Source organism: Camelus bactrianus, chromosome 19 (genome assembly GCF_048773025.1).
Source record: "Camelus bactrianus isolate YW-2024 breed Bactrian camel chromosome 19, ASM4877302v1, whole genome shotgun sequence".
Taxonomy (NCBI): Eukaryota; Metazoa; Chordata; class Mammalia; order Artiodactyla; family Camelidae; genus Camelus; species Camelus bactrianus.
This window is the reverse complement of record NC_133557.1, coordinates 22121968-22135081: the sequence shown is the minus strand read 5'-3', so window position 1 is coordinate 22135081 and position 13114 is coordinate 22121968.

Sequence of the window (13114 nt, the reverse complement as noted above, 5' to 3'; positions counted from 1 at the left end):
GGCACCTATCCAGAGGAAATTCTAGTTCGAAAAGATACGTGCACCCCAATGTTCACAGCAGCACTATTTACAATAGCCAAGACAGGGAAGCAAACTAAATGTCCATCGGCAGATGAATGAACAAAGAAGATTTGGTTGTATATATACAGTGGAATTCTACTCAGCCTTAAAAACAAGATGAAATAATGCCATTTGCAGTGACACTGGTGGACCTAGAGATGACCATACTAAGTGAAGTAAGTCAGACAGAGAAAGACAAATGTCATATGATATCACTTTTATGTGGAATCTAAAAGAATGGCAAAATGAACTCATTTACAAACAGAAACATACTCAGAGACATAGAAAACCTATGGTTACTGAGGGGTCTGGCGGGGAGGGAGGAATAACTCAGGAGTTTGGGATTTGCAAACACAAACTACTATATATAAAATAGACAAACAACAAGGTCCTACTGTATAGCACAGGGAACTATATTCAATTCCTTTTAATAACCTATAATGATAGAGAATATGAAATATATATATATATGTGTAACTGAGTCACTACGCTGTACACCAGGAACTAACACAACACTGTAGATCAACTATACTTCAATAAAACAATTAAATAAAATAGGCACCTGTTTTGACTGTGCAGGTAATAAATCCCACCTCCTTGATGGCTCTGAGGAGGACAGTCGCACCAGGGCTTCAATTTCAGAAGGAAAATCGCTGAGCGTGGGCAGGGTGGCCCACCAGCATCAAGAGCAGACCTGATCCAGAGTGGACGTGGTGGGACGGGGGGAGGGGGAGGCTGAGTGGACGTGGCGGGACGGGGGGAGGGGAGGCTGAGTGGACGTGGCGGGATGGGGGAGGGGGAGGCTGAGCCTTGGCATTGTTCCATCCCCACCATCTGCATGACCCAAGGATGACGGGTTTCCCTCTCTAAGCCTCCTGGGCTGAAATTCTCATCATAGAGGGACAGAAAGCAGCTCAAATAGTAAACCACAGATGGCCTGCCGTTTGTACGTGATGTGCTGGAGTTTTTCAGGAAATGCTGGAGGAATGGAGGAGGTCAAGTCAGTTATGCTCAGCAATCCATCACCGCCAGGTTTTACTGAACAAAAGCAAACATGGAAAATGTGATCACATGTCAAAGGGGCAGCCGAGCAGGTGAGCCTCACCTGTGGTCCTCCCCCCAGCATCGTGTGCCCCCACTGTGGTTTTAGGTGATCGTGTCTCTTACTGAGGCAGTGAGCGCCGCTAGGGAGGGGCCTGTGCCTTCGTGCCTTACTCATCCTGGGATCCTCTGGGCCCAGTGCGGGGCCTGCCTCTTAGGACGCTCAGTATTGAGGGTGAGCCAGGGTCCTGGGCTGAGTGGGGAGGTCCCTGTGGGGGCCTGCCTGCCTCCTTAATTATTAATAGCAGCCTCCTTCATTCTCCAAAGTGACTCAATTTGAACATCAAATTATTTTGTCAACCTGTCAGTGAGGCACAGAACCACTCTCTGGCTGACTTAAACAGAAGATGTTCTGTGGGGATAGAGAGTGGCTTTATCAAGAACAGGATTTCTTGTCTCTTGTGACTGAGAAATCAGTCCAGAGTTTGCCCAGGGCAGCCCTGATTTATGCCTGCTAATTAATAACTGTATTCGTTTTGAATAGCACTCCCATTTATTTTCACAAATGTCTTGGACAGTAAGTTACATCGTCAGCTTATGCAGGTGTTACAGCTAGATTCAGTGCTCAAATCAAGTCATCAGGGCATCTTGGCATTGGTTCAGGGACCAATGGGGGCAAGAGGTCCTCAATGCCTGCATCATTGCATCCGTTAAGATTCTCAGACAAATGGAAAGAGGGCTTGTTTTCCAGTAGCTTCCACAAAAGGCCTGGGATTAATTCTGATTGGTTCACCTTTGGGTGATCCAAACTGAATCAATGAGGAGTGGAATCTCAGAGATGCTTGGATCAAAAAGTTTTGGGTAGTGGGGAAGGAAGTTCACCCCTCACCCAGGGGAAAATTCTGGACTATCTTATCGTTTTTGTATGACCAAACAAGGATCTGGTGTGCCTTGATGCCTGACAACTTCGATAAACTTTATCCCTACTACATAAACAAATCTCAACTCTAATTACAGTTCCTTCCAGCTCTTGGTTTCCTGATTCTATGGCACCCCATAACAAATGCATACAGTTGAAGGTTATCTGAGGGCTGACTTGTAGTGATCTTAGAAAAATAACAGCGAAATCTCCAGGGTTGGCACAGATGCCAACAGGCACCCTAGCAGGGGTGGCAAATTATAAAATATAGATCTATTCGAAAATTTGATGATCAGGAAATTACTTCTTGGATGAGCTCTGCAGTTACTGACTTCAACAAAGGATTTGTTAGTATGGTGAAATGAAAATGATGTCATTTGACATTTTCATGCAAATGGAAAAGTAGCGCAAGTATCTATTATTTCAGTTCAAAAAAGAGTTCACCTGGAAAGAGGAGAAATATACACACTGTCACCTTGGGGTACGGTTTGTTGTGGCTGACTGAAAAATAGAGATAAAGTTTCTTGAGGTTTGCTTTGGATACAAGTTACACAGATCCTGCCTCCCAAGCCCAAGAACTTTGGGGTTTATTTTAACTCATGTCAAATAAGAGGTAGGCAATCCTAGGATGGTATGATGGTTCCATGATAACATCAGGAACCAGGCTCCCTCTGGCTTTTTACTCCTCTATTTTTATTGTGAGCCTTGTCCTCATGGTCTTAAGATGGCTGCCAGAGTGCCAGCCAATAAGATCAAATTTCAGAAGGCAAACCATGGCAAACAGTATTTGTCTGCTGAGTCAGCTCCTTTTGAAGAACTTTCTTGGTGGTACCACCCAGTAACATGTTTAGTAAGCACTGGCTAGACCTGCGTACCACCCCAGGATCAAAAGGAGCCTGATAAATGTTTTGAGCTGGAAATACTGCTTTTTGAAATAAAAAACAAGTCTTCAGTTAAAAGGAGAGAAGGAAAGAATATTGACTAGGTACGCAGGATGCCCATCACTAGAAAGCCCATCACAGAATCAAAACTAATTGTCAAACTTTGTTTCTTTAAAAAAAAAACCTCAACCCCCTCAGCATCCAATTCATTAAAGAATCGAATTATGTATATTTTCTTTGATGATTCAACTTTAACATGACAAGATGCATTCAAATATTCTCAAAAGAGCTCTTGGTCCACATCTATTTCTGAGTCCAGAAGCCCAATTTAAAACCAAATAAATCTTAAAATCTAAGCCACTGTTAATTCATGGTATTTCAAAAAATGAAGACACAGCTGATGAAGTGCTTGGGGCTGAGGTGTAAGTATCGTGACACTCAGCCTGCACCTGTCCACATCTTGAGATGTGCAGACAACTTGACTGGTGTGGAGCCCTGAGCCAGGGAACCCTCCTAATGGACCAGCTGTGCCGTGGTCAGTCCCTGAGCAGCACCGAAATGCATCAAAACTCCCAACCAGTGATCAACTGGGTATCCAGAGGAGGCATTTATATTTTGGAGATGGGGCATGAATCTTAGAATCTAGGGCAGCAGAGATTGGCATACTGGACTGAGGAATAGCGTCCGGACACAGTAGTTTCCAGTGGAAAGGATATTGTGAAGTCTCTTAGGAAGACCCATGGTTCCTCCCATGACTCTGCTGGTGATAGAGGCATCACATCCTAGAGCTCTCTGGTGTTGTGTACAGATGGATGGATGGTGGGGTGATGGATGATGAAGAATGGATAGATGGATGAAGGATAGACAGGTGAGTGCACCTTCTCTGTCTTGTTCTACACTTGGCAGCTGGGAGGGACTCAGTAAAGACTACTGAATGAATGAGCAAGCAGATGAAGGAGGATGTGTCTTGTCTTTCCTCGTCTAAGAAAGCAAAATGGTGAGGTAGGGAGACTCAGGCTCTGGAACCAGATGGCCTGGGTTTGTCATGATTTGCTGGGTGACCTTAATCACTTAGGTCCCTGGACATCTCTGAGCCTCACCATTCTCATCTGTGATGGAGAGCACATTGTCATAGCTACCATCCTCCTCCTCCTCATAAATATTTGAGAATGAATATGGCAGTGCTTTCCAAGTGCTCAGCAGAGTGCCAGGCTCCGGCCACAAGTCCATTCAATAAAGGTTACTATTAGTTTGAACCATGTGAAATTGTCATTATGCTTATGACAACATCGTGATTAATTCTAAGTTTTCTTTGGAGGAAGGACAATTCTCCTATTACTAGTACTATTGCTACTACTAATTTTAATAGTACTAGCAACACCTATTGAGTAATACACACGCGATAGGAACTCTTCCGAGCACTTCTACTTGTTAACCCGTTTAATCTGCAAAATAATGCTGAGATGAGTGCTGTTATCGTCTGCATTTTTTACAGATGAAGAAACTGGGGAACAAAAGGTGGAATCCGTGGCCCAGGTCCCACGGCTGGGAAGTAGACCAACTTCAATTCTAACCCGGAACTCTTGGTTCCAGAGTCTGTGCGCTTAGCCATGTCACAAGACAGGAGGGTGATGGACCCATTTTACAGATGGGGAGGCTGAGGCTCAGAGATGCAAAGCCACTTGTCCAGGTTCTCACAGCCTGGAAGAGGAGGCTGGGTTCAGACCCTGCAAGCTAGTTCTAGAGGCCTCCCTAACCCTTGGGCTGCAGAAGGCCTGGCCCTGAATGATCCTGGCTGATCCTTGTCAACTGGACCAGCTTCATTTAAATTTAAAAGAAGTTTTTTTAGGGATGGGAATGGAGGATCAGTAACAGTTACCAAGTCCTTCCTATTTGTAGGCATGGCTCAGCTGTCTGACTCATGTCCGTATATCAGCTAACAGTGTCAACAGGAGGACAAGGACGAGAGGACTGTGTGTTTTAGTGACCGTGGACATCTGGAAGGAATAGGAGCTCATTTCATTTCGTTAAATCTTTGATTCAGTACCTCCCTTAATTCAGGGTGGCCTTGGCCCCAGGCTGAATTTTCTGATGTCCATGCTCACAGCTGGAAGTCGGGGCCCAGATACCACTTTGGAAGTGAGAAGGGATTGCGTCCTAGAATTTTATCTTCACCTCTGTTGTCATCTCTCATTAGTCTTTCACCAGCTAAGGTTTCCCTTAGAGAGTCTCCGAAGTGCTTCTGGAGGAGAAATTGCCACATGTGCAAGCGTGGCCAGGAGCTCTGAGACCTGCTGAGAGTCTGGGTCAGCACCCTCAGCATTGCAAATAACAGGAAAACCCAACTCAACAGAAAAGGGAGGCCATTGCTCTTGTCGCTGACTGGTTCCGAGCTGCGCGGGGACATAGACTGGATTAGCGTTCCCTGTCCCTTCCCTCTGCAATGTGCTTCCCTGGACGGTGAGCAGAGCCACATCCTCATCCCAGGGACTTTGGTCTTGGCTATGTGCTTGCTCGGCCAGTGGGATATGAGTGGATGTGACATGAGAAGACCCTTTAAATACGCTTGTGTGAGATGCTGGCACTGTTGCCCTTAAGGTGTGAGCACGAGAAGGGTAGGCTCTGAGCATCCTATGAGCCCAGGGTGGAGACATGCGGAGCTGAATCTGACCTGAAGTCTGAAGCAAAGAGGCATCCGTGAACCTGCAGATTCATGAGTGAGAAAAATATAGATTAGCTTTTTATAACCCAGCAGGATTCCAGGACTATTTGTAACAGGGCTCTGTTGGGTTGATGTCTTTCTCTCAACCAATCACCGAGGCTGGACAGAATGAAATTGGTTTCTGAACTAAGCCCGTAGCAACTCACCCCTGGAGCTGAGGGTAGCATCAGTGCTTTGCAGTGAGGGCTGGGGGTAGGGAAACAGAAGAGGGTGTAATTTTATTAAAAGTCATATGATTAAACACTGGGGAGCAAAAACAACATTTGCCCACTATGCTGAATTGATACTCAGAGTTTTAATGCTTCATACTTATAATTTTGTAACCTTCTTGCATTTCATCACAGCCTACTTATTAAGGGAACAAAAGCAACCTACACTCCTCCGATTTCTGAGGCTGCAGTTAATGATCCATTGTCCAGTCTGTTACGGAGAACACATTTTCTCTTCCCTTCTCCTTCCTATTTCTGAAAAGATCCAAATGAAAAATGGGCATCACAATGTGTGTCACAGCAATTATTTCACTCAGATGATCCCCCGATGGCACCAAGCACCTTAGTCCCACAGGTCCATTCCTCCTGCTGTTTCATTTGAAATATAGACCTTGAAAAGTGTATACTTGGCTATTTTCAACTTCGGATCTCCATTGACAGAACCATTAAAGTGTCTGTTACCAGTGACAGAAGATTTAAGTGACCCTTTCCTTTTCATTATATGCAAGTTTGGGGGCAGCATTTCCTGTGGGCTGAAATCAGCTGCTGTCTTGTCTGTAATCATTCTAGGTTTTGGTTTGGAGGAATTTGAGAATCAGTCTTAACTTGAGTATAAGTTTAGGGGAAGTTTTTAATGTCTCTATAAACAGTAGATTGGGGTTCAGGAGGGTGGAGTTAGTAGTCAGGACAGGTAAGATTCTGTTGCAATAAGAAACAACCCCAACATTATCCTGGCTTCACACAACAAAACTCATTCTCTGTGTCTAACGGGGTTGTTAGAGGGGCTCTGCTTATTCTAGCCTCTCAGAGACCTAGGCTGGCAGAGGCTCCACTGTCTTATGATGTCACCGTATCACTATGTGCTCCTTATGATGTCACCGTATCACTGTGTGCTCCTTATGATGTCAACATCTCACTATGTGCGTCCACGAGCCCCCTGGCATGGCAAGAGATCATAGAGAATCATACACCAGTGATTTAATGATTCTACCTAAAAACAGAAAGTCATTTCCTCTCAGATTGCATTGGTCGTACAAGATCATCTGTTCACCACGTAACCTCAAGGTTTGAGAAAGTGTGACCATCCCATGGGGCTGGACGAGGAGGGGGACCCACAAGTTGGATGAGAGCTGTGCTGTCTACCCTAGTGCAGTATTAGTTGTAGAAAGGAAAGAATTGACTTGAAAACAACATCACTTAAGTCAGAGAAAGATAAATATTATGTCACTTATAGGTGAAATCTAAAAAAAATGATACAAATGAACTTATTTACAATAGAAATAGACTCACAGATGTAGGAAACACAATTATGGCTACCAAATGGGAGAGGAGGAGAGGGATAAATCAGGAGTTTGGGATTACCAGATACAGACACACACTACTATATATAAAGTAGATAAACAACTGGACCTACTGTTTAGCACAGGGAACTATATTCAATATCTTGTAATAACCTGTAGTGGAAAAGAATACATATATAAAGAATTTAAATATGTGTGTATATATATGTATGAAACTAAATCACTTTGCTGTCCACCTGAAACTAACACAACATTGTAAATCAACTATACTTCCGTTAAAAAAAAAACAACGATAAGGCTACTTTTCACATAACCTCGAGACACCAGTCTTCCCGTGCTGGCCACCGTTTATACATTAGTGTTAGTCTTTGCAACTAGATTAATCAATCACCTGCCAAATTCTTCCACTTCTTAATAAAGTCATGAAAATAGTGATTAAAACAAAAACCACAAAACAACTTCACTAATGTGATGGTTTCTTCTTTGACACTTTGGATCTCAGCAAATTGTGGGGTTTCTGAGTGGATGGGTTAAACAGAAGCTTTACCTGAGGTTGGCTTTTTTTTTGCACTCAATCTCCCGATAATCTTATTTTTGTCTGCATGAAGGCATTAGCATGCATTTTCTGGGCTTCAAGCCAGGATGAGTCACTTTCTTTGCCTGTTTCCTCGTCTCCATGGTGCCCTGGTCTTTGCCAGGACCAAACAGCCGCCCCAGTCAGAAACTGCTCCAGGGATCCTGGATCCCCCAGGCCTGGTGCCCGGTCACCCCTCCTGTTCATGGGATGGAGCCCACCCTCAACAAGTGGCCCCAGCAGGGCGAGGCACCAGGGACAATGCCATTTGCAATCTGAGAAGTAACACTTGGTGCCGTGCCCAGATCAACTTTTCATCACCTTAGGAAACAGATGGGCTTGGGACATATCAATCTCCGATGAGACCCTCAGGCATGCCTTTGTTATTACTGGGTGGGATCATTGGAACTCTGCTGGATGGACACACCCCCGCCTTGGGCTGTGTGAGGATTAGAGAGGGCGAAAAAGCAAAATGAAACTGTCAGATTTCTTATATTGGGGATTAAAAGGCATTCAACCGTAGCCAAGTTTTTTCCTCTTTAAGAAGGGAAAAAAAGAAAAAAGAGAACCCAATCCAATTTTCCTATCCTCTTTAACATTCCTTGAGTTACGGGAAAAAAAGACACAAAGCAGTTAACAAGTAAGGAGCACTTGGCCTGAAATATCACATTTTTCTGAGTTTGAAGCCAGCAAAGCAACGAAATTTCTGTTCACAGCCATCGTGTGAACAAGGACTATTTCCAAGAGAGCGGTCTCTCCTAAAATCAGGAAATAGAAGAAAATGCAGTCTGTTAATTATTTACCATTTAGTCTAACAACTGTCCAAAATTTAGTCAGATGTGCTGGGTTGGGCAGCTTCTAAAACAGCCCCTGATGATTTCCCCATCCTGGTACTATGTCCTTGTGCCACATTCCGCCTGAGTGTGGGCTGGACCTGATTACTTGCTTCCAACAGGTAGAACAGAGCAAAAGCGATAGAGGTCACCCCTGAAACTGGGGGCAAACAAGACTGACTGCAGCCTTTCTCACAATCTTTTGCCCTGTCGGCTGCTCACCTGAGGAAGCCCGCCGCCGTGGTGTGAGCTCCCTCTGGGGAGGCCCACGGGATAAAGAAGAAAAAGAGGAGGCCTTTAGCCCACAACCAGCAAAGAGCAGAGGCCCTCAGACCAACGATCTGTGAGGAACAAAATCCAACCAACAACCGCTTGAGTCAGCGTGGAAGCAGATCCCCCAGCCCAAGGGGAACCTTTCGATGAGACCATAGCTCCAGCTGACACCTTGACTGTAGCCCATGAGAACCAAGGGGTTCTAAAGGGTCTCTGATGGCATGCTGGTTGGCTGGTCACTGCCCCGTCTCTAGATTCAGCTGGCTCTGCAAGAGGAGCCCTCAAGTTATCAATTCTCTCCCTTCATTCCTCCAGACGGTGTCCTTCTGCCCCTTTAAGACAGAGGAATCAAGTAGCTTTGTGTGGTTTCAATTAGGTCGACAGCTAAGAAACTGAGAGGGAAAATTAAAGCCAGAACCATTGGAATGTGATGATACAAACCCTCAAGAATTTTCCAGGAGAAGCTGACCTCATTCAGGACTTTGATGCTGGATTAGGGGCTCTGGTACCACTCACGAGTTTACAAACGCTGGATCCTTGCTCTGCTAAGGCCCCAGACAAATGGGGGAGACGATTCCATGCATGGAGGGGAAAGTATCTTTCTAGTCACAAAGAAATTTGTAATTGTTCTGCAGTGAATGATCATCTGATTTGTTGTTGTTGACTTAAAGGAGTAAAGGTTCCCACCAGCCTTCAGGGTTCACTACCCACCGGGTGAATGGACACATGCGGGGTGGCATCTCGTCTGTCACCGCTTAGCTGGATTACAGGTCGTGCCCTTGGTCTGGTGTACCAGTTTTCCTGAGTTTCCAGAATCTCGTTCTCTGGTCTCCGTTAGCTGCACGTGGCACTTCTCTTGAAAAGACCTTCCAATTTACATTCTTATTTAGATCAATTTTTGATGGACACCAGGTTGGCTTATTGACCAGTGTCTCTGACCCTGGGTCACAGCAGAAAATGGAATTGCCGAGAAATGTTACAGAGGTCATGGCCCCCAGAGCCATGAGCACGGACCCCGTGCTCTCTGGACCCCGGCCAGAGCACAGGGCTCTCTGGCCGGCAGCAGAGCACACCATGATGGGAAACTGCTGCATCCTGTCTGAGGTCATATACCAAGGAGAGAATAGAAGCTCGGCAGTTTGCGTTATTTGTTCCAAAAGGCAGATTTGAAATTCAGATTATACAAAGGACCAGGGTTCCGTAGGTGACAAAACAAACAAACAAAAAACACGCTATAGAAAACAAACTTATGGCTACCAAAGGGGAAAGGCGGAGGGAGGGAAAAATTGGGAATTTGGGATTAGCAGATGCAAACTATTATATACAGGATAGATAAACAGTAATGTCCTACTGTGTAGCACAGGGAACTATAGTCAATAACTTATAATTACCTATAATGAAAGAGAATATATATGTATAACTGAATTACTATGCTGTGCACCTGAAACTAACACAACCTTGTAAGTCAACTATACGTCAATTAAAAAACAGAGATGAGGGTATAGCTCAGTGGTAGAGAGCATGCTTAGCATGCACAAGGTCCTGGGTTCAATTCCCAGAACCTCCTCTAATAGTAAATAAATAAATCTAATTGCCTCCCCCCTAACTCCCCCCCCCAAAACCAACCAAAAAACCCCAAAGGAACATGGTAACCACAGTAAGATGCACACAGTAGAACTTTTCAATTTACAGATTTAACAAGTTGTGAATGAAGCTTTAACCAGTAAATGACTTGTGTATTAGTCAGAATGGCCGAGCTTACGCTGCAGCAACAAGATGTCCAAATCTTAGTGGTTTAAAATAAGAAACAGTTAATTCTCCTAAATGCTGCATTTCCATCTCCAATACGAGAGGGATTTCCGTGCAATGGTTTCAACTCAGGGGAGCCAGGCTTCATCTCAACATGTGTTTCTATAAAACTGCTATGGCCAGCAGATGATAATGTGGCTTAAGGGACTGGCTCAAGAATAATATACCAGTCACATGTCCCAGGCAAAGCCTGTCACACGGCTGCACCAAAGTTCAAATATGTAGGCTGCTTGGCCTCACGAAGTGGCTGCTGGGATAGCAATATTACCGTGTTGTTTATTTTTCCTTTTACCTTTACAGTCTCTGTGTTCATCAGCTAGTTTCCTATATTTAAATTCATATTTGTTGGGATGATTTTATTTTTATTTTTCCATAATAAGACCTGGATCCTGGGCATTGTTTGGAAGATGGACTATCTCACAGAGGTGCTGGTGAGCATATAAAATACCACATACATTGAGGAGGGCTAATTAACAGAACAGTCTGATAACAGTCTGATACTAAATGAAATAAATCAACCCAGATCCATGAACTTGAGTCTGAGGGCCGGGAGAGACTTCTATGATATTTGTGGGTAATAATGTAGTCTTTCAGGGGATTTTCAGTATTATGGAGTAGTTTAGCTAAATTCTCAACACAGTCTTTGAAATGGAGAAGTCTGAAAGATTAATGGTCTTGGCCGGCAAACGGTTCTTTTGGTAGAAATGAAACAGTGAAATGCAAATGCAGCCAAGATTAATGACGTGGAGGAGACCGCATTACAGGCCGAATGGAAACAAAAAACAATTCATGAAACTGTTTCAGTGGGAAGGCAGCCTGTGAAAGCGCTGTATTTGAAGAGGACCTAATCTAGGCCACAGATCTGTTTGCAAATATGGGCATTCCCGGGAGCCCCTGGAGGCCTGCATCCAAGTGCATATGGAAAGACAGCTCTACAATCAGGTGGCCTGGGCGCTTCGGGGGCAGCTCAGGTGAAACAGGTCTCTGCTCCTGTGATCTTCGAATACACATGTAATTTTAAAATTTACAGTGAATGTAAGTCCCTAAGGGTTTAAAAATGTATTTTGTCTTGAACTATCATTGGAATTACCGGTAGTCCTCAACTCATGGAAATAGTATAAATGAAGAGCTAAATGATGATTTTTTAAACATTAGAAGAATATATTGGAAATGCCTCTCTTCAGAAGATGGATGGAGAGTGTCGTGGAGTGATGATGAGAGAGGCCCTGGCCCAGATGCCAACGTGCCGAGTTGCCCCTTTGATGCCCACGAGACGTGTACACCTCAAGGTAAAGCAGCAGGGGAAGGATTTGGATGGCTGGAGACTGTGGGGTTTTTTTTGGCAAAATGAAGGAGAATTGTGAAGGGTAAGGGTGATGGGAGAAGAGAATAGACACACTGACTACATAGCAGGTGTTCTCAGGCAGACCATTTAGGCAGCAAGAATAGAAGCTTTGGAACCATCCATGCCCATATATATATCCTTTGGAAAGCAAGGTGGGCCCCCAGGTATGCGCTCCTCTGTCAGATAATCTTTGCTCCACCCAGAAAATTGTTCTGGCTTCTCTCTCTGCCCAAACCGTGTCAAAATGATGTGAGTTGTATTTGCCCCTTTCAGAACCATTGTCTTACTTGTGACCTCGTGGCAGTGCTGTGAGGTGCCAAGGGCAGGGACTGATCTCCACTTCCCCATCCTTGACTTTATGTTGCAGAGAAAGAATAGTTTACGATGCCTCCGACACCCTGAAGGATTCCTCCGTCCCCGCTTCCCTTCTCTCCACGACCCGACCTCTCTCTCTTCCACTTCCCTCCTCCGTCCCCTCCGTCCTTCTGTTTATCTGCCATCTTGGTCTATCTTCTCCCCCTGTCTTCTTTCTCCCTAAATATTTCCCCAGAATTAAGTCTTGAAAGCTATTTGCATAAGACCATTACCAAGGGGGTGAGAATGACATTTCTTTCTGGGCCTGGGTGGGGAGCTTTGACAAATGAGGCTGATCTCAGGGAAAACAAATTGTTAGTGTTCTATTGAAATTTCGCTGTGGGTATTAAATATTTGCACGAGGTAACCAGCCACTCTAGGGGTTAGGCAGATGAGTTCCATTCCAAAACCACTAAAATGAAAAGCCAACTGCAAATTAGGTTGGAAATGGACCTGCTTGTCCTCAGAGGTTTCGCAGTGACTAATGGATTAGTCCCCAAGTGGAACACAAACCTACTTTGCTTTCACAGACGCAACGAAGACTAATAAATGCTGTCTCTCTCTGCAGCCCTGAGCCAACCAGGGCTCCGTCAGCCTACGTTTAATAGCGTGGTGCTTCTCAGCTGAGCTTCTTAATTAAGTTGCAATAAGAGCTGGCCCTTAAGAAATCCCCAAACACCTGAGTTCTTGGCTTAATATCCTTTACTAGCTGCAGTGCCAACAAAGGCTTGAAAATAGGACGTTCGCTAGCTCCTGCAATCTCCCCTAGGGCCCTGCAAGAAAATATGTATTT